Raw genomic sequence first — 27,217 nt, 5'->3', positions numbered from 1 at the left:
GTTTAAAAGACAGTGCTGCATACTCCACCACCTCTCCAGAAAGTTCTGAGCAGTCAGCTTCCATTTCCAGACTCCACTGACACCCAGAATCCTCAGTAGCTTTTCTTTGAACATCATTTGATGAGAAACTGTGGTTTTCTACAGTTTGACTCATTTTCAAAGAGAAGTCTTCCAGAAAGAAGTCTGCCTTCTTAGGCCTTAGGAATGCTAGGTAGTTCGTGGACAGTTAAGCAATTTAGTGTGTTTAATTAACTGCACTGTTGGTGTACAAGGGAAACCCACATGCTGTACACACAAACAAGAACTATATCAGATCCTCACAGGCTAACTTGGCAATATATTTCTTAACTTTTGTTTGTTTGCTAAGCTCAATCCATTCTCAGACATATTTCTGTCATTGAAGTCAATGGAATTTAGGGAGAAATCTTACAGAGCAGAAGTGGGACCAATGAGGTTAATTCTGAGATGGAAAGTTTGGAAGATGAGAACATTTGCGTATGGGAAGCTGTGGATTAAAGCTGGACATGATGGATCAGTCCACATGAGTACAGCAACTATTATGGCAAGAGCAGAAATGATCCTGGAAAGCTTGGGAGCATAAACAGTCACATGCTTGAGATAACATAACATACATGGGAAATGGCAGCCATGTCTTCACTTTTCGTTTGATTACAGTCGGTGCTTTCCTCTTTCCTGATTTTTTACTTTTGTTCGCTTGTTTAAATAGCTACATATTTTGATGGCTAAACCTAGCAATGACTGCAGGGTCAAAGGGCACACTTATTTTCTGTGTGTAAAAATATTTTATTTGCTTGCAACAGATGGAATAACTGGGGCAGAAAGTAGCATATACTCTTGGACCTGCATATCTGTTTGCTGTAGTTCTCATCAGAAGAATGGAAAACACCAAGGCTTCACTGTACATTACATATTCCTCTCATCCCTTTTGTTTCACTCATTGCTAAATCTCACGACATAACAAATATGAACCCCTTGCCCATCAAGCCATTAGAAGAGGGGCACCATTAACCTTAGGCTATGTGACAGTTACCTGTATAATTATTTCCAACGCAAATTAGCTGTGGTCACTACACCATGATTTATGCATGCATGTGGGAGAGAAAACAAAGGTACAATGTCAGGGCATTCTGAATATAAAGAGTCCACTCAGACATGGTCAACTATATTATTCTTCCCCTGCCACTCCCCACTGGTGGAAGAAAACTTCTGTGGCAGAGAATATTCAGGCCAAAGATATTTACACACGAGGGAGCAGCTTAGGTATCACTCCCAATAAAATAACAATTAATAAAGGTGTGGGGGCGAAAACTGTTCTTTTGACAGGTCTGTGATAGAAAATGTTTAATAGTATGGTTATGCTGGCAAAAATGGTTTTGGCTGTTCTTAACTGCTTCCAGAACCAGGAGTAAAATCTATACCAGCAAAAGAGCTTCTGCCAGTTTTGTGTCTCATTAGGGCTGTTGCCAGTATAAAACATGGCCAAAAATCACATTCTGAAGAGATATTACTTATACTAACAAACATTCCTAAAACAAAGAAGGCTTTACAAACATTAATGAATACTCCACCCAGGCAGGAAAACCCACTTTTCCTGATATGTAGTGAACCAAAGCAATCAGAAAGCTTTTACCTGGTTTCTGAAGGGAAGGATACAGTTCTGGGCAATATTAAACACCAGAAAAACAGCTCTCAAAGCATGTTGTATCCTCAGCAGGCTGTTTCCTAGACTTTAGTCAAGGTGAAGATCTGGTTTAACAAATGCAGCATCACATTTTAATGGATACATAGAACTTGTGGCAAGAGTACCACAGTGATATGCCGTAAGAGAAACTACAGCCAAAGCACAAGTGTGTACTGAAACCACTGAAGGCAACAGACCAAACTGAAAGAACAGTAACATTGTCCAGCAATGAAGTTTGTAAGGGACATGCTATATTGAGAAGCAGAAGCTATATCTGTACTTACTAGATCTGCTTGTGCTCTGGGGAAAAAAGAAAAAAAAAAAAAAGAATATTTTCTCCATGGCAAGCTGGACCAAGAACTGAAATGTGGCTTTGCTTTGTTAAAAAAACCCCAAAAACACCACCAAAACCAAACCAAACCAAACCAATCAACCAACCAACCAAACAACCAACCAAAAAATCACCCAGAAAGTCCTAGAAAAAAAAGGTTTTTCTGATTTTCATATATCAGCAACTCAAGGAAAGTCGTTTTTTCCTGTAGTATTTATCGTAGCAAAGGAATGAGTATACCATGCCTTTATGTTGATTGAACGTGAAGTTATATTAAATAGAGAGCATTTTGTTTTGTAATGAAGAGAAAATTTCAAAGAGAAACATTTAAGCAAATCATTAATATGAATAGTTAGCTGGCAGACTGGACTAAAGAATATCAGGGCAGGAACATTCCTGAATGGTGAACACATGGTTGCCAAAAGGGACTTGGAGAAAGAGCTCTGAAAGTGGTAGAGAAAGATCTCTTTCTCTCTTGAAAAGGCAAGTGGGTTGGAACATGTACCCTAGGGAAAGACTCACAAGTTGTCTTTTGTATTATGAAAACATTTGCTTCCTCTTTGTAACTAAAGTTGTTAGTTTGGTTAGTTGCTAGATTACTTTGTGCAAACAGTGTTCATTAAAGAGACTATTTATTTTTGTGTTTACACCATTTTCACTCTTGTCACAAGCAAACTTTTCTCTCCCACAGCTGAATCTGCTGTGCCCTGCAGGGAAGGATCACTGACTTCATTCCTACAGAGAAAAGGTACAAGGAGAACTCAAAAGAAAGAAAACAAATGTGACTTAAGCATACAAGCCTACTACCTCACTCAGTAAGACACATGCAAAGGCTCCCATGGCCCAAGCACTGTTTTGCAGAGACTAATCCTGAAGTCCTTGCAGTGATGCCTACAGCTCCCTGTAGCATTAGACTTAGCAAAAGAATAACATCTTTCAGGTTAGTAAAACCCTATTTTGATCCTAGTTCCTCATTAAATCCTACTTCACTTATATTGCATGCCATCAAGGAAAGTGTTCTATGTGACAGTAAAAACAGTTTCTGAATAGGCAGAATAATGGGGTTGAGGCAAAAAAGTCCATATTCTGTCTCAGATTTTATTATATTATATTTCTAGAAATTATTAGCATGCTGTACTCAGCCACACTTGGGTAGAAAATAGTTGGTTACTAAAGAAGCAGCAAATAAGATCCTTTTGTTGTTACTTTTAGCCTGATTTCCTCAGCAAACAGGTCTATATGATCGTGCTGTGTTTAAGACTCCAGTTGATCCTCACCATCATGTGAATCCATGAGCTAGTTCAGCTTAATGAAGGTACAGAAAACTCAGATTGGGTAGAATGCTGTAAGTTCCATGAAAAGGCTCATCCAATTAAAAAAGAAAGTTGAGAATCTCTGTGAAGGAAAGGTTGCCTTATTATTAGACCACAGAAAATCACACAGAAAACAACAAATGAAAGAGGGACTGATACCAAAGCACAAAATCCAGAGAACGTTTCTTTTTTTAACAGGTAAAAATCTGGTTCAAAACAGAAATTTATGAGCAATTGAGATCCAAAAGCTCCTCTTGCTCATACAAAAACATAGACATCAGGAACCAGAATCTGATCTCATTGTAGATCCCAAACAGCTTTGCTGAATTAAGTAGTAGGTGGCTAGATTTGACCATATAGTTTGTCAACATGGACCTGTTTTTCAACATTGACTATGTAAAGAACTTGAAAATCTGGCCACTGGTGCCTTACTGGGAGTCAGGAGATACCAGACGCTCTTGAAAGACAAGCCTTTGTTTAGGTGCCCATATGGAAAGCAGTTGCTTCTGAAAATCAGATTTGAGGCACCAGGTAAGACCTTAAAAATGCTTTGTAGCACCATTACAGACTGAAAGCTGATTGTCTCCATGTTAGACAGGGGTTAAAAAATAACATAAATAATAAGAGTTTCATGCTCTTTATGCCATTTAAAGCTGAAAGTAAGTATATACTAGCTGAGGTTTCTTCTTTTTACTTCAGGTTGAAAAAATGCAATTTTTAAAAGGCTCAAAGAAATTAAAATTTTTGTGTTATACCTTTTACTAACTTGAACAATTATTTACTAAATATCTATCAATTACAGCTTAAATATAACTTTACTTTAAAACAAGTTATTCATCCCTGTAAGACAGATTGTATTTCCACTAATAAAGGAGCTTATAAGCCCTGAAAAGCTAGAACCACAAATTCACTTCTTCTTCTTTGCGAAGTGAGAGTTAGTTTTTGGGGTTTATTCCTCCAATTGTGAACGTTTCCTCAGTTTAGTAGAAAACCTTTGTCCATTTCAAGTTTAATAACACTTTAGCCTGTTTTAATAATAAGCCCAAATGTGACTGATTCTCTGAACTGTGGTCTAAAAAGTAGATAAATTAGAAGTGAGCAGTGAAGTTGTGAAAGGAGCCAAAGGCCAGTTTCTTGTCCCTACTCACAGTCACCTGGCCTCCTTAATCCAACAGCACGACGCCGCTCCCTGTGATGTATCCTTGAAATGGGGTCTATTACAATAAGCCAGGTGACTGCATATTTCTTCAGTAGGTGAAGCAATAGTCTAAGCTTACTACATTTTTGACCTATCATACCCAGTATGTTATGTCTAATACCTAAGGTATTAATTAGTCATATTTACTGTGTGGTATAGCAGATAAAGAAGTGTAAAGGTTACGTTTTAAGTGTCGCCTACAACTAGGAGTCAGGGTTTCAATAATGTCTGTAGCATGAAAAAAAATTAATCTTTACAACTAGCATAGAATTGTATGAGATACCTGGATTGATCACATTTTATTTATTGATTACTTACACATCATATTTGAAGATAAAAATGCAACCAAAACCTGTACTTTTTTTTAATCTATTCTCGTTAGATAATTTGATCATAATTATTTTTATAGCGACACAAATTAGTTAAGTTCTACTATGCCTTTGTCACATATTTGCAGTACAGAAATGTGGATCTGAGTTCTTACTGTCTTTGTATTCATTACCTGGAAAAAAACACTCTGTTTCTTACCATCAGCTATATCAAGCAAAGGAAAAATCTTTAACAATGTAAAGAAAAATACCCACACCACTGATAAAGAAACTATTCTGTTATGTAGTCGCTCAGGTGTTCATCTGGGTTTCTGAGTCAGCAAAATATCAGTTAATTTTGTTGTTGTTGACATAACTCAGATGCATATTTAACAATGCATTTTGCTGTTTTGTTCTTTAGGAATAGTATTATCATGCTTACATTGCATATGTATATGTTTTTTTCTGCCCCTGAACAGAAGCTCTGGAGTACATATCTCTCAGCTCCACAAGCAACCGGTACTAACCAGATGTTATCACCATCCTGGTAATATTGTCTCACCTTTTAATAACTGAAATGTAATTTTCCAAAAGCTCTACAAACAACCACCTGATCTGCAAAAAACTGTTTCTGGAACTGAAATCTCTGTACTATAACAAGAAATTTTGGTGCACTATAAGCACATTAAAATTTTACTCCTAACATAGAGCGACCCCAATCCTCTCAGAAAAGGCCTGGCATTATCATCCTTACAAGTGAAAAACAGGACCTGGTTTTAACTCCCAAGTGACCTCACGTGACTAATCTGAAGCACACATAAAGGCCTGGCGTTAAAGATGATCTTTAACGCATCTATCGAAAGGGAAGACCACTTCTGGTTGCCTTAGGAGCAGTAGGGCTGGAACCCAAGAGCATTTCAGATGAAAAGCCACTCCCAGACCTGGCCAGCTCTGGGCAGAGCTGCTGTTACCTCTGGGCCCGTGGTACTTAAAAGGGAACCTCTTAATCAGTGATACCTCCAGTTGCCTGTGATTACCATAATGACTGTAATTAATGCCTACACCCCCAGAGCAGTGTGTGCTGGTACAGCAGCCCTCCACCCACGGCTGGCACCTCTGGCCATTTCCTGCAGCTTACAAGGCGGTGGCAGCTGAGCACTCCCTGTGTCTACTGACATTTTTTGCACTGAGGCTGCTAATGTGGGAGAAATGCTAATGCAAGAGGATGATATTCTGACCTCATCTTCTGCTAATAATAATTTTTCTTTTTGTTTTTAAATTTTGTCTTTTCAGGCTTTCAAATGTTCTGGCTAAAGATGGTTTCCCAGCCTAGAAAAAACCTGCAAGGTACAATAAACAGTATGACTTCATTGTAGTGTATGCTGAGAATGCAGTTATAAAAAAGTAATAATGCTAGTTCTTCAGCTGTTAGTAATCAGAGAAACTCTGCTGAAGCAAAGAGAGTAATTCCAGTTCACATCTTCTGCAAATCTGATACCTATCAAACCTGTTCAACATGGAACATCACTTTAGTACACTAGGTTCCTGTTAACTGAAAGCTGTGGAAATAGGAGCATATTTGGTTTAGAGGTCTTTATGAGACCTGTTCTGGAAGGCAGGTCCCTGCAATGCACTGAATATTTTCAGCACTGACTGGCTTGAGGGAGTGCTCACTCAAAAATCTTGCAGGGTTTGTTCCTCTTGCCTTTATTTTGAATGCAATGATTTATCTTGGTTGACATGTACAGGAGCAGATAAGATCAAATAATGAACTGCTTTAAACTTCTTTAAATGACATGGGTGGTTTCAGTAAACATTTTCCAGACAAATAATACAACTGATGCTTAATCTGGAATCTTCCAGTGTCCCACACATTTCTCTTTGGTTTTTAAATCCAATGCAGTGAGGAAGCTGTGATTATTCAGAAGCATTGAAATTGTGGTTCTGCTGATTGTGGTGTTAACAGCTGTGACTTTGATGACTTCAGACAACTCTGAGTTTAGACCAGCAGTGGTACTGCCTTTTGGCTGCAAGGTCGAGTAGGAAAAATGAATAAAAAGGGTAGTAAAGCTGTCTCAAATGGTGCCAAAAAAAAAAAAAGGTTACATTTCAGTAAACACACATACCAAAGTTAGTTGGTCTAAGATGTTTTTGAGCAACTGGGTTGCAGAGGATATATGAAGATTCTCTTTGCATGCATTTCTTGCTGAAGGCCAAGATCAAAGACATACATAAATTGGGCAGTGATGCTGGTACACTTCAGCAAAACATCCAGACCATAGTCATGCAACTGCGGAAACCCATAAGAAGTGCTCATAAATACTCGCACATATAAACTCCTACATTTTTGTTTTTATGTTATTAGCTACTCCTTTCACTTCATTAGTTTATTGTCATTGGACTTAATTTCTATACTAAAAAGTACTTTTTGGAATAGGGAATAATTATCTCACTATTGATAGTGAAAAAAATTAGTAATAGCAAAATACAAACAATCTTTTAAAAATGAGGGAAAAAAACCCTCATAAATCTGAAAAAAATTCAGAAAGTAGTCTTCCTGATGAGTGTCTTGAAAAGGATTTCTCAACAACATCTGGAAGCTGTAAGTCATAATTTTTTTCCCCTCATAAGCGTATAAAATCATATACAAGTTCAGTCATGATTTTTATATTGTGGATCAAAGCCACAGTTTGTTATAATGAAGAGAGTATTTGAATATGCCCACAAAGAGCATTAATTACCACTGCCACCAGGCCTGTTGTTACTGCCTTTGCTGCTTTTAAATACAGACACTGTTACAGTTTGGTTGAACAAATATACATATTTCTGATCTAACATTAACAATCTTGTTATTACCTGACACTGTCTTGCAACAGGTATGACCTGTCAAGCCTCCCGCACTGAGAGGTTGAGGCTCATGTGTGTGACTCCAGGCTGCTGCTTCCCTGTAGCTTGGACCACATCTCATGCACTGGCAATGCATTGCCTTCACTCTGGTTTCTTTACCAATGTTTATTTGCTGACCAACTGCACCCAGAGCATTTGATTGCATGATAGAGGAGTGTGCTGGATTGCCCCTGTGAAACAATTTCTTCCAGGACTTATTTCTCTGGTCAAAACATTACTACTTCCATGTCAGCCCCTTCAACTCAGGTTTCAATCTCACTTCCCCCTTTCCATTATGCAGAATCTTTTTCATGCATTGAAGCAGACGAATCTTGAAAGGAAATATATTAATAAAGTTGTAAAATCTGTCAATCATAGTTGTATTTAAAACCATTCATCCAAAGCATGTCTGCATGCATGTTTCTGTTAAGGTCATATGAATGACCACCAGATCATCTATAATTGGTACCTCTTCTGTTCAAAGTTTGCCTGAGTGCTGGACATTGTGAAATGTATTTATGAGCCAATTAAAAATGTCATAAAACACTTTCATGAATTTGAGTGTCTAGTTTTGTTAACCACACTTTGCTTGGAACTCCCCTCTTCCTTGGAATCTCAGGCACCTTCAGGAATTTCTAACTTCACAACTTTTTGGTGGATTTGCCCTTGACAAATCATTCCTGCCAAAATGTCTGTGCCAGTTCAGAAATTACACCCTTCACAGATTTTTATCCTTGCTTCTCTGCCAAGGATTCTGTAGCTAGAGCATAACATATCAAGTGAGTGCTCCTCACTGCATACATAATCTCAAGCTGTACTTTGAAAAACCTAATACTGCAGCCCCATTCTGCCATTTGAATTACAAGGTGCTAAGCTTTGCTTGATATTTTATTTCCAGATTCCATCAGTGTGAGTGGAGGGAAAGAAAATTTGTCTTTTTTTGCTGCAACTTGCATTGGAAAGATCTACCCTCTTTGGAATTCTTCCATCTAAATAGCATGAAAGAGGGTGATTTTTAAAGCTCACAACACTTTGCAATCAGTTCAAACAATCATTTAAAATTATTTCTTTGCATGTCTCCCAGTTTTCCTATTGTGGCATGTTCTAGTCAGTTCAGAAATTAAAAACAGTGCTCCTCCACGCATATGCTATCCTTTTGGTCAAATTCCTTATGATGACATCGTGACTTTTTTTTATTTGGCCTGAAAAATAGCATGTCATTTGTGTCATTTGAATTAAGTTTTATAGTTTGGTAAACAGCTACAGGGTTATCACATACAATAGGAGTATTATTACAGTCTGAAGCCCTGCCACATTCACGTATGGGCATTGCAATGAGCAAGCAGAGCCCTTGCTCTCTATTTTGCTTACCCAGGGTAGTAAGCTCTCCATAGTGTTGGAATCCTAACTGAAGTTTCCATGAGAAGTGCTGAGCCTCAGGACCAAATAAAATACTGTAACTTTATCACTACAACTTCTTCTCCACATTGAGTAATCTTGTGGACTGTATATGAACCTTTCGGCATTACCCATGTGTGCTTCAATAAAGTCTGTTACTTTTTCTCGGGGAAGTTTGCTGTATCACCAACCACTGGATACTGTTTACAAGGAGCCACTGTGAGAACAGACTCAAGATCCATGGCTTCTGTTATCTCATTTTGAGCAACTGGAGTTGTGTATTTGTTTTGACCCTTTTCCAGTTGTTGTAAAGTACCAGTATCACACATGGTTGCAAAAAAGCAGTTGGAACAAGTTGTACTTGGCTTCTGAGGGGTAGGCATGTCTTCAGCTTACTCGGTACAGTGATCTTGCAATGCAAATCTTTGTATTACAGGATGATTAATACAACTTAGAATTTTGTTACGATTTGCCATTCTTCCTTCTTTCCCCTGTGAATACTGAGAACTTAGCAAGTCACTGGCATTCTTTTTGGTTGCTTGAAGAGTAAGAGCTTTGGTGCATCAAACTTCTTTTCTGATTAGAAGACCCTTGTTAGATAAATGTTTCATGTCAATAGTTAATCAGAAGTTATTCTCAATTAAAAGCTGCATGGCCAGAGAAATGGGATGCATGGTCCCAGAGTTTGAAATAGAAACCCTGAAAAGATTCAAATTACAGTGAGCAGATAAAGGATTTTATTTCCCACAGTTGCACAGAAGGAAAGACTTTAGTGGTCTCTGATGAAATGTTTCAACTGTTTTCCTGGAATAGCACTGTTTTTTGTTGTTTCAGGGGCTGATTAGTACAGGCAATTACTACACCAATAAAACAGGTTCACTTTTTGTCAGAAATAGAATTCCATTTTTCAATTAAAGTGTTTAAAACACTTTTCATTTTATGTATATTTCATCTTCAGAAAAACATTAAACTTTTTCATTATTTTGCTCAATAAGTACTTACTACATTTCTTAAAATATATATGTCTCCTGAAATATGAAATTGTCTAGTTGAATCTGGACTTATTTGTTAACTGTTCTTTATACAGTAATCTGAGACAGAACACAATGTTGAAGGGAAAGTCAAAAGTTAGGTTCATACTTGTCTACAGAAGTGACCTTTCCTGGGGTTCTGACTGGTTCTGAAGTAACTCATTGTGAACACTTTGTCAAAACAGAACTTTAGAGAAAGAAAAAAAAAACCATTAAAAACATTTCCATTAAACCCTTTTTTTCTTAAAAAAAGGTCTGTGAATTTCACAAAAAATATTTTTATTTAGAAATATTTCCAATAGCCAAAAGTAATTTAGCAGAGATTCTGACTTTAAAAGTTTGATATCTTCTTCTATTTAAGAAACATCCTAAAATCACACACAGATTCTGGGAAAGTGATACAGATTTTTTAATCATAGTTGAATCTCACCACAAGATTCACCTTTACTTCAGTGCCTCATATGAAGTTCCCATATGACACAGGACAAATTTCCATTAAGTACCAGCCTTGCTGCTAATGCCACTTCCTCTTACTTTTCATTGGATTTTTGAAAAACAGGAAACCAGGAAAAGAGCTATATCTAGTAAAAAATTTCCAAACAAACCTCTTTACTATTTATTTACTCTTGGACACGTCCTACCAAATGCCTCAGGTTTATTTTCATGACAAAGTGCAATATCACCAGAAGTGAAATATGTCTTTGTGGCTCTAAACATCAGCAAAACACTGATGAATCAGAGAGATAGAAGTGAGATAGAAGTATGCTGCCAAAACATAATTTCAACAGAATACTTTTGTGTTTTTAACTGAATACTTTGCTAGAGATAAAACACTATTTTGCCATATCAGAGGACTAAGAAAAAGATTTCCATTAAACAAACAGAAATCAACTGTCCTTTTTTTACTCCATCACCAGGAACACAGTGGTTCTAGAAGGTAAAAAAGCCAGGTCTAAAAATCTGGTTACATCCATGAAGCTTAAAAGGTATATTTTCCTCCCTGTCCCTTTCCTTCTCCTTTTGATTTCTTTTTCAAGTATCCTTTCCTCAGTCAATGTTCACCATGAAGACCAACAGTAATACATTTATAAAATATTTAAAAAGTTAATAGAGTTAATAGAGGTTTAGTTTTTAATTTTGAGTATTTGGATGTTGCTGTCATGTTTATTAATAAAACAAATGCTCCTTTCAGCATGCATAATGACTTTATGTATACCTTAATAATATCCTTAATATTATAATTTTTTTGGTGGTTATTTTTTCTATGAACACTTTATTCCAGTTAGTCAGTGAATTCACAGCAGTACTGAGAGCTTTATTATTAATTCACCCTTTGAGGCATAAAAGTTTTTAATTATATATTTAACATGAAATGTTTGTATTATATATTGTATGGAAATATGCACAAAGAAATGATGAAGTGATTTTTATCCACACCAACTTATGTTCAGATGATTTGAATCTAGAGATCATTGAATGTAATCTGTATATAAACATTTAAAATCAGAGTTAACAGACAATTTGAAAACAAATATTGCTCTTAACATCTTTTACAAACATTTCCACTCACAAAACACCCATGAGTCATATTTTAAAAGCTTTGCAATAAAAAGGCTGCTATAGCGGGGCTCCATTCCACACGCACACACAAAAATGTTTGGAAACTCACATTAGTTTGATAGTGGAATAATTCTATTCCAGAACATGTTCTTTTGCCAGCTTCTCTTATACTTTTTTTTCCCCCTATGGAAACAGTAGAGCTTTCCCTATGAAACACAAGGCTGGAAACACAGGGTACTAAATCACCAGAAAAGCATGTGTATTTTCGGGGAGCCTCCTTGTAGAAGGATAATGCAATTAGAAATAAAAGTATATTTTGCTTTTATTTATATCTTGCTCCATGAATTCATACCTTAAATAAAAATGTCATGCTTATTATTACATATAGAATTAAATACTATTGAAGAAAACAGAAGTATAAGAAGTTTATAAAGCATATTCTAAAAAACTTAGAATTTTCAAAACCTAATGAAGCTTTGATTAATTTACATAAAATTCTTTTAAAACTCACCTATTAATGTAGTAAAAAACCTACAATCAATCTATCTCTGGCTTACATATTCCAATTTATTTGTATACACAAAATTAAGAAAGCAAATGTAAATCAGGTGTGTTTGTGCCTTCCAGCTTTTGTTCCAGGAACAAAGCTTTTTAAGGGTGCAGCAGAGACATGCTGCATGCTACAATTGCTTGCAGGTGATGACCCTCAGAACACCCAGTGGTCCTGGCACCCTGCCACCATTGAGAAACCCTGTAATTTGCTACACGGACCTGTACTATCGAGGTTCTATCAGAAACAGTGCCAGCAGACAAGAGTTCAGAAAATATTCTATCAAAATATTTGCCTGGCATTTCTGGACAGGAAACCTACCTACAGCTGTGAGATAGGCCTGGGGCAGGTCTGTCTAAGTGCAATCCTTTGCAGAGAAATTATGTGGAATGTTCTATCTGGGAGGGCAAAACAGATGACCTCAACAGTCCATTCTACCTTTATGATCCATGAAAAATGAAGGATCCCATAAACTTCTGAAAAGTATTGAGACAAAGATATGACCAAGCCTATGAAGAAAATTTATAGAGCCAAGAATGGCCTTATATATACTACAGCAACAAAGAGCAGGCCAGGGATGGTTTGTAGCACTGTTAACACAGCTACGGGTTGGGGAGAAAAGGTTGAAAGAATTTTTAATGGATGAAAGATGTAGAAGGGCCTGTTAGGGCCATGTGATAACTGTAACTGAGTGAGACACATCAAGAAAAGGCTTGTTATGGAGACTTCTCTTGATAACACACTTTTCATGCAGTGATTAACAATAATAAGGCAGCTTTTTAATTTTTTTTTTCCTCTTTAAAAGAACCTGAGGACCCACTTTAAATCCTGTTGGTCTGCAGAGAACAACACAGAACTCTCACGAATATTTGAAGGCTGATTTTTTTACATCAGCATTGTCCTGAGCATCATTTATCTCTAGCTCCCATATATATCATTCGCTACCAAACAGGGTGAACACAGAAGGCACACGAGAAGGTTTTTGCAGAAGTCATGACATTGCTGTGGGCAAAGAGGTGTGGTCCAGAGGCTCGTGGCAGTGCTGGCTGGCTGAAGTAACCTCACCAGCTTCAGGAGCCAAGGATGACAAGAGCTGAGGCTCTGTTGCCATGGTACCCTCTTCCCATTAAACAGAAGTGATCTGTGGGTTTTGCTAATGATGTCACCCAATGATCCAAGTGAAATGTTGCTAAGCATCTATAAGTTAGCAGAGTTTATGCATCTTTTGTTTCATTTTGCATTGTTCAGACTGCACATGTTGTCTTAAGGGAGAAAGAAAAGCTTTCTTCTTGTTCCAGAGCAGCTTTTCTGTGATTTCTTTTCATAATATTGACTGAAGATACAACTCAAGGGTTCACACTTGATCATTGCCAGATACACTGCAAAAATCTGAAAGTGTTGTTCCAGAAAAGCCTACAAATATTTGGGGTTACCTGTTTCAGATTTGCATCTGCTCTCTTGTCTAATAGTAATTATACTCCAGAAGAAACTAACAGAAAAGAGGAGGAGAATGACGGACACTTTTGGGGTTGCCTGAAATGTCTCTCACTGGAGGGCTTTTAACAGGCCCTTAAAGGAATTTGATACTCATTAATCCCATTGGTCACTAGGATCTACAAAGAAATTGCCTCCAAGAACAGAAGTAAAAATTCTTTGAAATCATGTAACTATTTACCAAAAGAAATTTAGTTGCACTATTTCCTAACTTCTAAGCCCTTGATTTGGAACATAAATTTTCTATGGAGCAGAGAATGGCAGAAGAGTGAGCATGCACACAAATGGTCTTAATTAAGTGGAGACAATACAGTTTTAATGAGGTATTTGCCAGGTCTCTATGGGATGTGAAACATATTTTCCTTGTGCTAGTGACCCTTGAGAGGAAATCATCACCTTCAGGTTACATAAAAGTTCTCAGGAAAATAGTTAAGATGGCCTTAATGCACGTTTGGTTCTTGGTTATTCTGTTTATCCTCCACCACTCTGGGTGAATAGAGATTTCTAGTGCTGTTCAGGACAAATGACTGCTGTCAGTCTAGCAAATTCTGCATGAAAAATCAGCAGTCTTAACATCAAAATGTGACTTGTGTATATATTTCAGTGTTCAGTATGGACAGATATTGGCGACCAGTTGTCTGCAGCCACAGTTCTGGAATCTGTGTCTTAAAATATTGGCAAAATTAAAAAGAAGGGTAAAACTGGAATATGTCTCATCATTATTGGCAGTAACAAAACTGGCTTTGGTTTTTATTAAAAAAAAAACCACAACAAACCCAAAAACAAACAAACAAACAAAAAACCAAAACCGGTTAGATGTACAATTAAAATGTACAGTATAATTAACACTGAAACACCTCCATTTACAGGAAAATGATTCCACATCTAGTGTTCTTTTGCAGTTTTTCATCCTGCTATCTCCTTTTTTTCCAGAAATCTCAGAGCCAAAAATTCACAGTTGCCAGTTAGAGTTGCTAAAGGTTCTGAAGGCAGATATCTAATCAAAGTACAACATTACTGTTTTGCATGAGGATGACTGTGTTACACCCTTTACTCTTTACAATCAGACCATGGATAAAAGTAAACTTGCTATAAACCCTGAGATTAGCTCAGTCGGTTAAAACTTGATGCCAATAACACCAAGGCCATGGGTTTAATCCCCTGTATGGGCCATTCACTTGGGAGTTGGATTTGATAATCCCTGTGGGTCCCTTCTCAAATCAGAATATTTTGTGATTCTGTAAACCCACTTTGACTAAGATTCTTACTTTCCTTTTCAAGACTGCATCAAGGGAAGTAATATACAAAATGGGTTTTAAAAAAGAAATTAAATTCCAGGTTACTTTTGTCATTGGAGCACAATATAATGCAGAGTGGCTTTACCTCAGAGAGAAGCTTTTGATGCTCAGGTTCCTCTGAGCATACAAAGGAGGAGCAGTCATTCCCAGTCACCTGCCTGACTACTCAGCCTGTAACATGGGACAAGAAGAAAAGTGCATTATAATCATGAGAATACATATTAGTGATAGTTTACAGTCATAGTGTCTGTCAATGCAATGTACAATTCACAGGCTGTCCCTCCAAAGTGAAATAAATGATATAAAATGAAAGATGTCTCAGTCATTTGTACACTGCAGTGCACGTTGCATGACCCCTGCTGCTCCTTTAGCTCAGCAGGTTCAGAAGTGATAATAATCTCTCATAAGGTTTAAAGGACCATCTTTTATAACAAAATCAGAGTTATTAATTAGAAGCATGATCTTGTATATTGAGAATTTTATTAGGCTAGAACTGAATAGAAAGTGAACATACTATTTATCTGGAGAATTAGCATTTGCCGTACAGGTAATGCACAGAATACCCAAGACTCTTGTGTAATTTTTAGCCCTAGAAGCAGTAACAAGCAAGACACTACACATTTACTGCATATTAAGCATGGTGCTTTGGCCTATCATCAATATATCAGCCCCTCATACAAAAAATGGACTGAACTTCTGAGTAGTTAGTAAGATTACTATAAAAATATTTCTGTTATAGTTTTATGTCTAAACTTTTACATTTACAAAACCTAGGATTCAGCATTTGTGTTTGTTGTTTCCTATGTTTGGTTTGAACTTAAGAAAGAAAAAATGCAAAGTCAGTTTTTCTTCGTTGGTAACAGACTCAAACACATACATGTGGAAAATAGTGTGTATAAGACTTGAGGAAGTTTTGGGATGGGGAGGCTTTGAAAAATTGATCTTTAATCAAGTGACTTGTCAAATTTTCATAAAGGGTTAGAAAATACCTGGGTAGAGATTTTTCAGTTAATTTGGAAAAAATGCAATTCATATATATGAGTGACAACCTAGAAAAAAGGAATGTTTGAAACAGTGATCACACGCTATAGCATGCATTTGTTTGACACAATAAAAAGCACTCATATATTTCTAAGGACCAGCACAAGGAGCAAAGTAGACTTCTAGGTGAACAGCCCTGCAACATACTACATGCTTCCAATTCTCATCAAATTCAAGACCTTACTTTGCTCCAGATTCCCCCTATGACATTGAACAAGTCAGATTTTTTTGTTGTTGTTTTTTAAGGAAAAGAAAAGCTTTTGAAGGTCAGACCTTAATCTCTCATCTCTCTTCTGTTCCATTTTTTGGTACGTAAAGTAGAGATAATAAGACTTTTCTGTCTTACTTATCATAACAAAAAACAAATTTAAAAAAATTAATGTAGTCAGATACCTAAGAACTTTTTTAAGAAGACTGTAAGTGAAGCATTATACATGTTGTCTGTGTATTTGTTCTTGCTGGGAAAAATTATAAAATTATACAAATTATAATTACAGACTTGTCAGTCTCTGTCTTTGAAAGCAGGACACTATCAGTAAATTAAGATTTTAACTTAGAATTTAATATATGATAACCACTAAAAAACTAGCCTAGTTTTAATTGTCATGACAAACCTGTTTAATCAGACCATTTTGAGAGATCTAAAGTACAATATAGGTCATTGTAAATGGAAGACTGAGAATATGCATGCAGACATGAAAGAGTTTATATGGTTCTCTGTTATCATGGTCCCAACAGAAAAAAGTATTTTCTGCCAGACAGGCTATGGAAAACAGACATTTCGGGTGTGTGCAACTGGAATTGATTTTCCTCTGGAATTAATATATATATGGAAAAGTAAGAGCTGTGCACAGACTTTCACATACTTACAGGTGAATATAGAAAAGTATGCATAGGTATGTGTATTCAATTACTACAGACTGAAAATAACAACAAAAAAAAAAAGCCCAAAAAAAACCTAAAAACCCACCAAGATTTAAAAATGACAGGCAAATTAAAAAGATATAATTTTACAATTCAGGGAAAATGAGTTATGGCTTATTATTTTGAGGGCTTTGGTTTGACACTAATGACTCTGTAATAGAAATAACATCAGTAGTTCTCTGTCTCTTGGAATATTGCCTGGGACAAAGTAATTATGGAACCCACGGTTTGTGGCAGCATTTTCTCATTTTTATGTAGCATAAATTTAGAATTCATTTACAGTTTACATAGTGAAAGAACAGGGTCATATGCACATGCACAAACATATGACATAAGTATGTATGTAACATTTAGCATGTGGAAGATGTGCTGCAATTGATCCCCAGTTTCAAAGCTGTGATCCATAATGCAGACTGTTTATTGCCCTAAAAGCCCACCCCTGAATGGTAGAATAAAGGATGCCTGAAGGGCAAAAGTAAGGATTTCTGATTCTAGTAACACAACATGCAGTCTTTTACATACACACACAGCACTTCAGCACCTCACTGACATCACACCAGAAAATAAAATCCTATTGTACCTCTCAAACTGTCAAACCTTTAACTCTGGACGGTGCTTTTAAGTATGATACAGCAATCTCTGATGTATCTTTTTTACATATAGGGTTTCTCTATTTTATAAGCCTGGTTTCATAAACTGCAAAATATAACAGCAAGCACTGATTTATTGTACTAGGTACAGGTGAGAAATAAGAATATCTAGAACAATCAGCAGAATAAACCCAGTAGTAGAATGACCTATTTTGACATGAATATTCAGATCATATCATCTGCATGATTAGTCATTAGAGTTTAAAATACGTACTCACAAATGAAGAATAATTCCCTTAACTCTGAAGTCTATCTCCAATTAGAAAAATAAAATGGTATATCTATTTAGACTGTAAGAAATATTCTCTCCAGTATATCAAAGAGATCTTCCTCTGATGTGTTCAGATGTAAAAAATAAATGTCTGAAAAGCTAGCTTAAATTTAGAACTCCTGTAGGATTTGTCCAGGGGTCATTTCATTTGCAAATTACTATGGAGGGGTACAAAGTGGAAAGAAGTAGGGCAATTAAGTTAATCAAGAAAAGACATCGTGACAATATTTTGTGAAACATGAGAATAATAAAGCTATTGGAGATGCATAGGGAACAGAACATGTATCAAGAGGAAGATTTTAAAAGACATTTGAGGTGTTTTCCAGTGGGAAAAATGAGAGGTGGACGGATGAAAGCCACCAAAATACAGAGAAACTCTGGTCAAAGCCGCCTCAGAGTTAACTTTTCTACATACTTGACATTTTGTTTTGTATTTGATACTTTTTTCCTATCTCATATTTTCCATTAACTATATTTTACTTTGTGTCACACTGTGCCTTTTAAATCAGTTGACTGAATGGAGATATCCATTTATCTCTCATTTCAACCTTTCTAACCTTTCAGTCTCTCTAACCAGAAGACATATGTTAATTATGTGAAACTTGAAATATTGAAAAGGCCACAAAAACCTACAGAAGACAGAGATGTAAATTATACATCTTGGGACAGATGTGTATGCATGTCAGCCTATCTGAATTCAGTCCAATGCCAAGCGTATATTCTTCAGACATGAACTTCGTAGGCTTCCATGTCACCCTTCACCTCACTTCTCCAGCTCTTTTCTGGTCATTGCTACTTCCAGTTTCCTTTGAGTCAGTCTGACTTTTCATCCTTTTTCTAGACTATGCAGCAGGCTGTGCAATGGGGAACAAAACACAGCATAAAAATGCTGGAGAGGGATATGAATCTTGGAAAGGTTCCCCTGCAAGTGAGTCAACAGAAAAGGCAGAAAAGACGTTCCCATGTTGTGTTGTGTGGGAAAGTAATGACAGAGACAAAGGTAGGGGTCTACCACCCAGGACATGAGGCTTGGCAGGTCTGCCCTGTCTTGTAAGTGCCAAGGATTCTCTCTTCTTGGCCCCTGGATCAATTTTAAGTCAGATGGGGAGTGCCACCTGCTGGGTGGCCTTTTGGAAGTGAGTCATGGGCTTATGATTAAGGTAATTGTATGAGCAAAAACACAGCAAAGGCCTAAAATTAAAGAATCAACTAATCAGACTCAGTGAGAAGCATAAATTGGTCTTAAGTAGCTCCCCTACAATTTCATGATCAGCTTGCTGCCACTTTTAGTAATCCTTTTCTGGCGTACTGGTCAAAAATCTGTAGAGCTTGCCCTCTTTTAACTGTAATGAAGTTTTTCAAGAGGCGGCATGCCTGCTTAATCTCTCACAGACCTTAGGGTTTGACTCAAAGGTGTGATAACATTGTCTTTATAAACAAAGGAAAAAGAACTGTCCATCAGCTCTTAACAAGGTCTTATACATATCAAAGTCAATAACAAAATTATTCTGAGTCCTCCAAGAAATCCTGAAGGAATTTTATATGGTTCACTCAACATTTTCTGAGCAGTATGTTTTGTGTACACAGACCACTCTGGTCATCCTGACTCCAGGATTCTTAAACTGGGAAGACTCACACCACAGACCAAGAGAGGCAGACTTCTGTCTTGGTTGGAGGCATCAGAAAAGACTAATTTTACAAATTGCTTTAGGTTTTCCTAGCTATTTAGTCTCTTAAATATGTCTCAGAAAGCTGGTCTAAGGAAGTTTAATTAATAATTTGATGTCTAGGAAGTGTTGCTAATGGCAGATAGAAACTACATCTCTATTATTTTCCCTGTTATGGGAGGTGTTCTAAACTAAGGTGCTTGGTGCTTGGTTAGTTGATGAAGTTCACATTAAACATGAAATCTCAATTTATATCTGAGACCTTTTTGGGGAAAAAAAAGTCAAAATAAAATGCCCCCCCAAAATGTAATATTGGAAAGAAAGAGGGAAAACTGAAGACAGATTTGAACTAAAAGAGTGGCAAAATCCCAGAAGTTCAGCACCTGATGATAGAACTTAATGGGTTGCCCAGGAAAGCACAGCAAGGTCTGCAGTGAATGTCTTGGCTTCAGAATCAGAAAGGAGGCTGCCCAGAGAAAGTCAGTTAGGGTCCAACAACTGACTATTGTCAAAATACACATTGGAAAGGGGGAGGTTAATTAAATGAAAAAACAGTGCCATCATTTTGCAATCTGACTATCTCCTGATAAGAGAAAATGGTCTAAAAGATGGCAGCGTAGTCCTGTGAGAGCTGACTTGAGTAAATTGATCGACTTCTGTCTGAAGCACAAGACACAATGTGACTGCAGCAAAGGGTAAAGCAGCAGAAAAATCACACATACTGGTATTAGTTTAGGTTTTTAAAATCATGGTCAGTGACCAAACAACACAAAGATTTTGGTTCAGTGGCCATTTTTCTGTGGGCAAATAAAGAGAAGGAGGCTATCCTGCTGAGTGGATTTTGAATGAACTACCTAAAACATGATGGAGTGCAATTGAGAAGGTGGAGCAGGGCTGTTCACAGCAATATGGTGGTTGAGGGAAGATGAGAGACTATGGGTATAAACTGAAACAAGAAAAGTGAAGACTAGATAAAAAGAAAAACTTTCAGCAGCCAAAACAGGTTGCCTGGTTATGAGTAGGTTATGTGGTCTGCATCCTCTGCTTTCAAGACCACAGTAAAGCCCAGAGCAGCCTGGTCTGCCCTCAGAGCTGATGTGAGCAGGAAGTTGAACTAAATAATTCCAGAAGTTTATTTACATCAGAATTTGGGGTGGGTCAAATATTATATTATACTATGAAACTAAATAACTGAAAAAATATTTAGACTCATAGAAATCCATGAGAAGAAAATGCTTTAAAAATTGATTAGCAGAAGAAGAATTCTATGTTGTAATGAGAAAAATAAAAAGAACACAGTAAAATTCAGTTGTACAGAGATTATACAAGCATTCAAATACCTCTGCTGATGTATAAAGATCACACAAGAATTGAAATAACTCAGCTGATGGGTAATGATTGTGAATAACATTAGTTTAAATGTTAGTAGTCAGGATGAATAGAACATTAAGTTACAAAGTTCCCACAATGGGAATATGCTAAATAATCTGCAATGCCAAGTGAACTTGACAATCATTAAGCAAGCCACAAACTACATACCAAATTGGTGGTCAGCAAGGAGGGCATGCAAATGACTGCTGCATAGAATGAAAAATGAGATTTTTTGGGAGAGTTTTGCATAAAAGGGCAGATATGCAGAGGAATTTTAATCCCACTCTAGGGAACCCCTCTTACAGAAGAGCTGTGTGAAATGAAAGATTGCAAAATGGCAAAAAAGCGCCCCAAATTATAAAAGTTTAAAGAAATTACAGGAAAGAACAGAAAGAACTGAAAAAAATTGTAGTCAACTTGAAAGTAATGAATGAGGTCTGCTGACTCCAAAACCAGGATAATAAGACTACTTAATTTCATATATCTGCATAGCACTTGAAAAAAGAAAATAGTATTCAGTAATAGCCTCATTAAAAATAATAATCAAGGATATAAATCAAGCCAGAATTCCACCCCTGGGTTTTCTTCCAAAATGCTGATAATTTTGAGATGCACTCTAGGAGGTCTATATTTTTGTGCATAGTCCTGCTCTGGGTGTTGTACTAATAAATGCTATGGGAACATGCAGCTCTGGGCTGAATACAATAGATGATGATGCAAAGGGAAAAATTAAAAACACAGATGTGAAGATGCTCTTTTTACCTGAGGTTGTGAATATTTTAAAAGGGATGCACTGACATACTAGTACAGACACATTTTGTTGCATTTAATACCCAGCTCATCAGTTGTAATAATAATAATTTCCAGTTTGTCTATCTCCATTTAACTTCCCCATCTTTTATCTGATATTGTTTCACATATTTGGGCTTCTTTTGTTTTTTTGGGTTTTCTTTCCCATTTCCCCCCCTCATTCCTCTCTTGTCATTTTTAAGGCAACATTTATTAATTTTTAAGCATCACAACTCAAAATGAAATTTTGAAAGCTGATCTTTATTTTTTTTAATGAGGGTCTAGAAACTAAATTTTTTTTAAAAGCAAAATATTCCAAGGGCTAAGTCCATGTTTCTGAAGCCATCTATGTTGCCTGGGCTCTTTATTAGGTGAGTGATTGGGCAATGAGTTCCCAGGGACTCTGAGCTTCCCAGTCCTTTCTCACACTGCATTGCAGTGTCCTGGAAGGACTAAGCTCTTGGTACTCAGAAGCCAGCAAGTACCTGAAGAGCCAGTTGATGAAAACTCTGGGATCCTGATGTCTAGATCAGCTGCCAAGGTATAAAACCCACTTTGTGAAAAAGCCAAACAAGTGTCTACAGATATCAACATTCCCCAGGATATTTCCATTTTCAACAGATTAGTTTTATCTGACAGGAAAACTTCACACCAGAAAATACCAAGCTGTCATTCTCACCTTATTTTCATTTCTGCACTACGGGCACAAACATACAAAATACAACATTTTATCATGGCTCTTGATTCCAGCTTCAGAGATCATACATTGGCCTCTTCCCAACACCCAATCTGTGTTTACCTTTCTAGACACTTTGGAAGCCTATTTTATTGTAGCATACATGAACCCTCCTGCTTTCTGGAATAGTCTTTGATCTAAATGCTTTGGATTTTGTGCTAATATGAGTTTCTCCTTATCATAAGATTGTGAAGCAGACATTCAGTAATCAGACTGACATCTTGCTCTTCCCAAGAAATTCTTTGGGCAGGGCATCAACTGTTTACGTTATATACCACAGCAAAGAGTATCATGTCCAACGATGTTTGGTGGGAGCTTTGCATTAGATAACATGAAAGACAAATAAAAAGTCAACAACACTTATTCTCCTCCCTATGCCAAGAAAAAAATGTCAGCTTAAGAACTAGAGAAGAGCTGTTCAGTTTTCCTGTATGGTTACAGTATGTTTGTTCCTCAACACAAGAATAAAGAGTCTACTCTTGGGACAGAAGTTATGGTCTCATATTAAAAAAAATGTGGTTTTCCTTTTAGTTTAGCAAAAGAACTAAAGATTTTTACTGATGTCAAAGTTTTAAGATGGTATTGAGCCTGACTGATAAAGAAATCACAACATATCAAACCGTTAAACCCTAAAACAAACAAGATGAAAAGGTTATAACTGAGGTGGATAGGGAACGGAGAAGCTGAATGCAAAAATGGGAGATGGGCAAGTTCTGGGAAGACTGGATGATTCTTTTTGAGTGGTCATCTGCTATTAGAATTATGCATAATGTGAAAAAAGTCTACTTTATTGCTCCCGATTTTCATATTTTTACACTCCAATCTGACATTTGCATATAGGACACCTGATCATGAAATACCTGTTGATACATTTATTGTCTTCTGTTTGATTAGCAGTGGTGTGTCTGGAACAATGTTCTCAGTGGCTTCAATCCCATGCCCCTTTTATGACACAGGAATTTATACAGCTTGACTTGAGTCAAATCTGTTCTAACACTGAACCCCTGCCTTGAAACAGTACTTCATTATATGGCTTCAGACATTTTACAGTGGGGCTTTTTGGTTGGTTGGTTGGTTGATTTATTTTTAATTAATGCACCCATGCAAGTGAAAGTGCAGCTGTAGGAAAATAACATCTCATAATTCTTTTTTATTTGACTAAATGATCCTGTATTGTTTTTATCACTCTAACAAAAAAGCTCAGTCTTAAAGAAAAGTGATATCACTTAATTTGTTCAGAGTTTTCCTTACAGCCTCTACTCTTGGGACCCTGGAGACACAGAATAACAACACACTCATTTCATTATTCTGTTGATAACATTAAAAATGTGCTATATTCAGTTCAGAGTTTCAGTATTTACATCTAGAACATAGAGAGCATGTGTACTTGCCTTTATAAAATATTTGCACATCTAAGCTAATCAAATTTCAGCAACTTGAAGTGTAGAATGAACCCCCCTGAGATTTTTTTTTCATTATTCAATCATGCTGCAGTTACATTGTTCATGTTTTTTTTAGTTGCCCACATCTTGCTTTGCTTAGTTTTATTCAATTCCATTATTCCCAGATGAACTAAAATTTGCACTTCTAATTCTACATGAATTGTAAACTGTTGAACCCCAAAATTATACTCATCATTTGGATTTTCACATTAAAAATCTGAACATCTGCACAAACCGTATTTTTCTTGGGAGTGTAATATGGATTCCTCCAAACCAATATTTGATGTCATATTTTGATGGCAGTATCTAAACAAGCATTAATAACACTAGATGTCACTAAACCGTCATTTCCTTTTCAAAGATTCTACCTAATAGTTTTCCATTTGGTAAGACGTTTATATTTTATTAGCTTAACTTTCATCTCCAGATATGACTTTGTCGCCTGTGATTGCTTTCCTTATCACCTACATTGTGTGCAAATGATTGTGCTGTACACTTCAGCGCGGGGGAGCTTTTCTGGTCGTTGTGTATAAATGTGTGTGGGAGCAGACAAAGCTGTCTTGTGCTTTTGTTTTTATAAAGTGCTCTGTTTTCACATGCTCCAAGTAACACATGAACCCCAATTTGCCATACCTTAGTGTGCTTTTTTGAACTAAAATACTAAAAATTTTCTCCCTGCTGGGAATATGTAAAAAGACTATTCTCACCTGGGAAACTTGCTGTAGGTTTCATATATACCAAACTATGTATTTTGCTGAAACTTTTTAGAGGAAGCAGAAAATGAATATGCAAGAGCAGAGAGGCAGCCATCCCTATGGTTATTATGGTTGAGTATTCAACAAAAGCCACCTTGGCTCCTAAAGCCTGCTTTGAAGGGGGTATAGCAGCTTACAGTTGTCTCTACACATCTGCCTAAGGGGGACAGAGGGCTAGATATTTCCGAAAGCCTCTGTGTTGAGAAACAACCCAGGAAAAGTAAGGAACTATTCTGGCCCTGTTGAAACAGTCCAAGAATTCCGACTCTGCCACTGTGCAAACATCTGGCAGACTGTTCAGGAGGAGGGCTCACACTGTACAATGCAAGAGAGGTTCCAGCATTGCCTCTTACTTGCCCGTTCTTGGCTCCTGGACTTCCACTTATCTTGTTCTATGTTGGCAATACCCAAATATCTCACTTTCATGCCATGCTTGACCATCACATCACTGCAGCTTATTTAGAAACAATAATCTGGTTTTATGTCTTGATTGCTAACACTGAGAGTACATTTGTTCTGAATGTAGTATCTGAGCTTGCCCAGTGTAATCATTTTAATGCATTTCCTCTGCCTGAAGAAGCTTGCCACCAGCCTCTGATTTGTTATCTATGTACTGTGGATCATGCATTCTTCAATTGAAGGGATTTTAATATAGCTGTGACTCTGAGTTCACAGAGATCACGTTTGCTGTGTTTCTTTTTGATCTGTGTTCTTCCTGTCTGTCGGTGGCATATATATACCTTTCTCAATGAAAGCAAAACTTTCAAATTAATTACCTTTTACAAAGCATTAGCATTTTCCCTTTCTGTTTAAGCTCTTAGCTACACCTTGGTTACAGGAACTTGGTAACTCTTTAAAGTTTACCAAAACTTTGGTCAATTTTTCTTCTGTTTTCAAGGTCCAAACCATTTCTATCAGATGTAAATTAGGCTGGTTCAGACAGCATTAGGAACATTTGTAGATGTTGGAAATTAAGCTTTCCCTCATGAACCTCCATGGGCATAAACACATTTCTTTTAAACCTGACCTTGCTAGTGAGAGAGTTACTAAGAGTGAGCCCCTAAGAGCCCAGCTAATGTTTAGGGAAAGAATAGGAGTAAACAATATTTCTGAACTTTTAAGGGCATTGTTTTAAGAACCTACATCCAGAACTGAATGAGGAGGTGACAGTACTTCTTAATTAAACATTAGTGACCATTTATGGAGAAAAAAAAATTACTGTGTTTTTAAAAATGAAAATGCAAGAGATCCAAAGAACTTACACTCAAGCATCAAGTTTTCAAGGAACACACTAAAGAAGAGGTATTTGTGCATATACAGAAGCACTCTGGAGGAGGGGGTTTGGTGCCAACTTTTTATTTGATCTAGCAGTTATTTGGAAGGATTTCCAAGTATTTTACTTCTCTAATGAGATTAATTCTGAGTACAGATACACATCTATATTAGGTAATACATATACTGTAGAGGACTTATAAAAAAACCCAGTCAAGTTCACTTAGATACCTGGATAGTGGTCACAGCTGTAGAGAAATATTTAAAAATCTGTTCATAATTGTCTATAAAACATCCCTGAAGAGAAGTCCACTTTTTTAATAGCTTCCAGATGTAATGTTAAGAATGGGGTATCAATGAAGGTGGTCTATCTAACTTATAGCTTGAATATTTTCTTCTTCATGTTCCTAGAATCAGAGAATGGGTGAGGTTGGAAGGGACCACAGTGGGTCACCTGGTCCAACCTCCCTGCTCAAACAGGGTCATCCCAGAGCACACTGAACAGAACTGTGTCCAGATGTTCTTGAATATCACCAGTGGGAGACAACTTCTCTGGCCAACCAGTTCCAGTGTGTGGTCACCCACACAGTAAAGAAGTTCTTCCTCATATTCAGGTGGAAATTCCTGTACATCAGTCTCTGCCCATTGTCTCTTGTCCTATTGCTTGGCACCACTGTGAAGAGCCTGGCTCTGTCCTCTTGACACCTTTTCTTCAGATACTTACAGATATTTACAGGGTCCCCTTTCAGTTGTCTGTTGTTGGGGAACTACACACTGACTCGATGATATAAAAGACCAATTCCATGAATTCCAAAATTCCACAAGCCACTTGCAGAAAATGAGAGACCTATGAAAATAATGGTTTACAAGGAAAAAATACAGGAGCCATTGCACTTCCAAAAACACAGTGCTGACCTTGGCAAGAGTTTTCCCTTTGGTAAATTACTGCTTAGAGGTCCTCTTATCCAAAAACTTAATGAAGATTTTTTGCTTATGCCAAGTGGCAGATGCAGGATTTTCAGAGCAGAAGCACTCATCTTTTCTCCCTCAGAAGTTCCACATGGGCTCAGCATATTTTACAGCAATGAAGAAAAAGGAATACATTTTTCCACATTTGCTCTGAACAGTGAACTCACAGCAAGAAAGATCCCTCTACATCAGCAAAGTCTTCACCGCTGCTTTTCCTGCAAAGTTTTATACAATTTATTGCTGATTTCCCCTTTTCTTTTA

General features: G+C 36.9%; 1 protein-coding gene across 1 annotated transcript in view; it reads right to left on the bottom strand.

Annotated features, from left to right (window-relative positions):
* The window catches only part of MACC1 (MET transcriptional regulator MACC1), an 83,472-nt gene that overhangs the window by 41,255 nt on the left and 15,000 nt on the right, over nt 1–27,217 (bottom strand).

The sequence above is a fragment of the Myiozetetes cayanensis genome, unplaced genomic scaffold (genome assembly GCF_022539395.1).
Source record: "Myiozetetes cayanensis isolate MyiCay16 unplaced genomic scaffold, myiCay2020 scf1, whole genome shotgun sequence".
Classification (NCBI taxonomy): Eukaryota; Metazoa; Chordata; class Aves; order Passeriformes; family Tyrannidae; genus Myiozetetes; species Myiozetetes cayanensis.
This window is presented reverse-complemented; position numbering and strand designations above follow the sequence as displayed.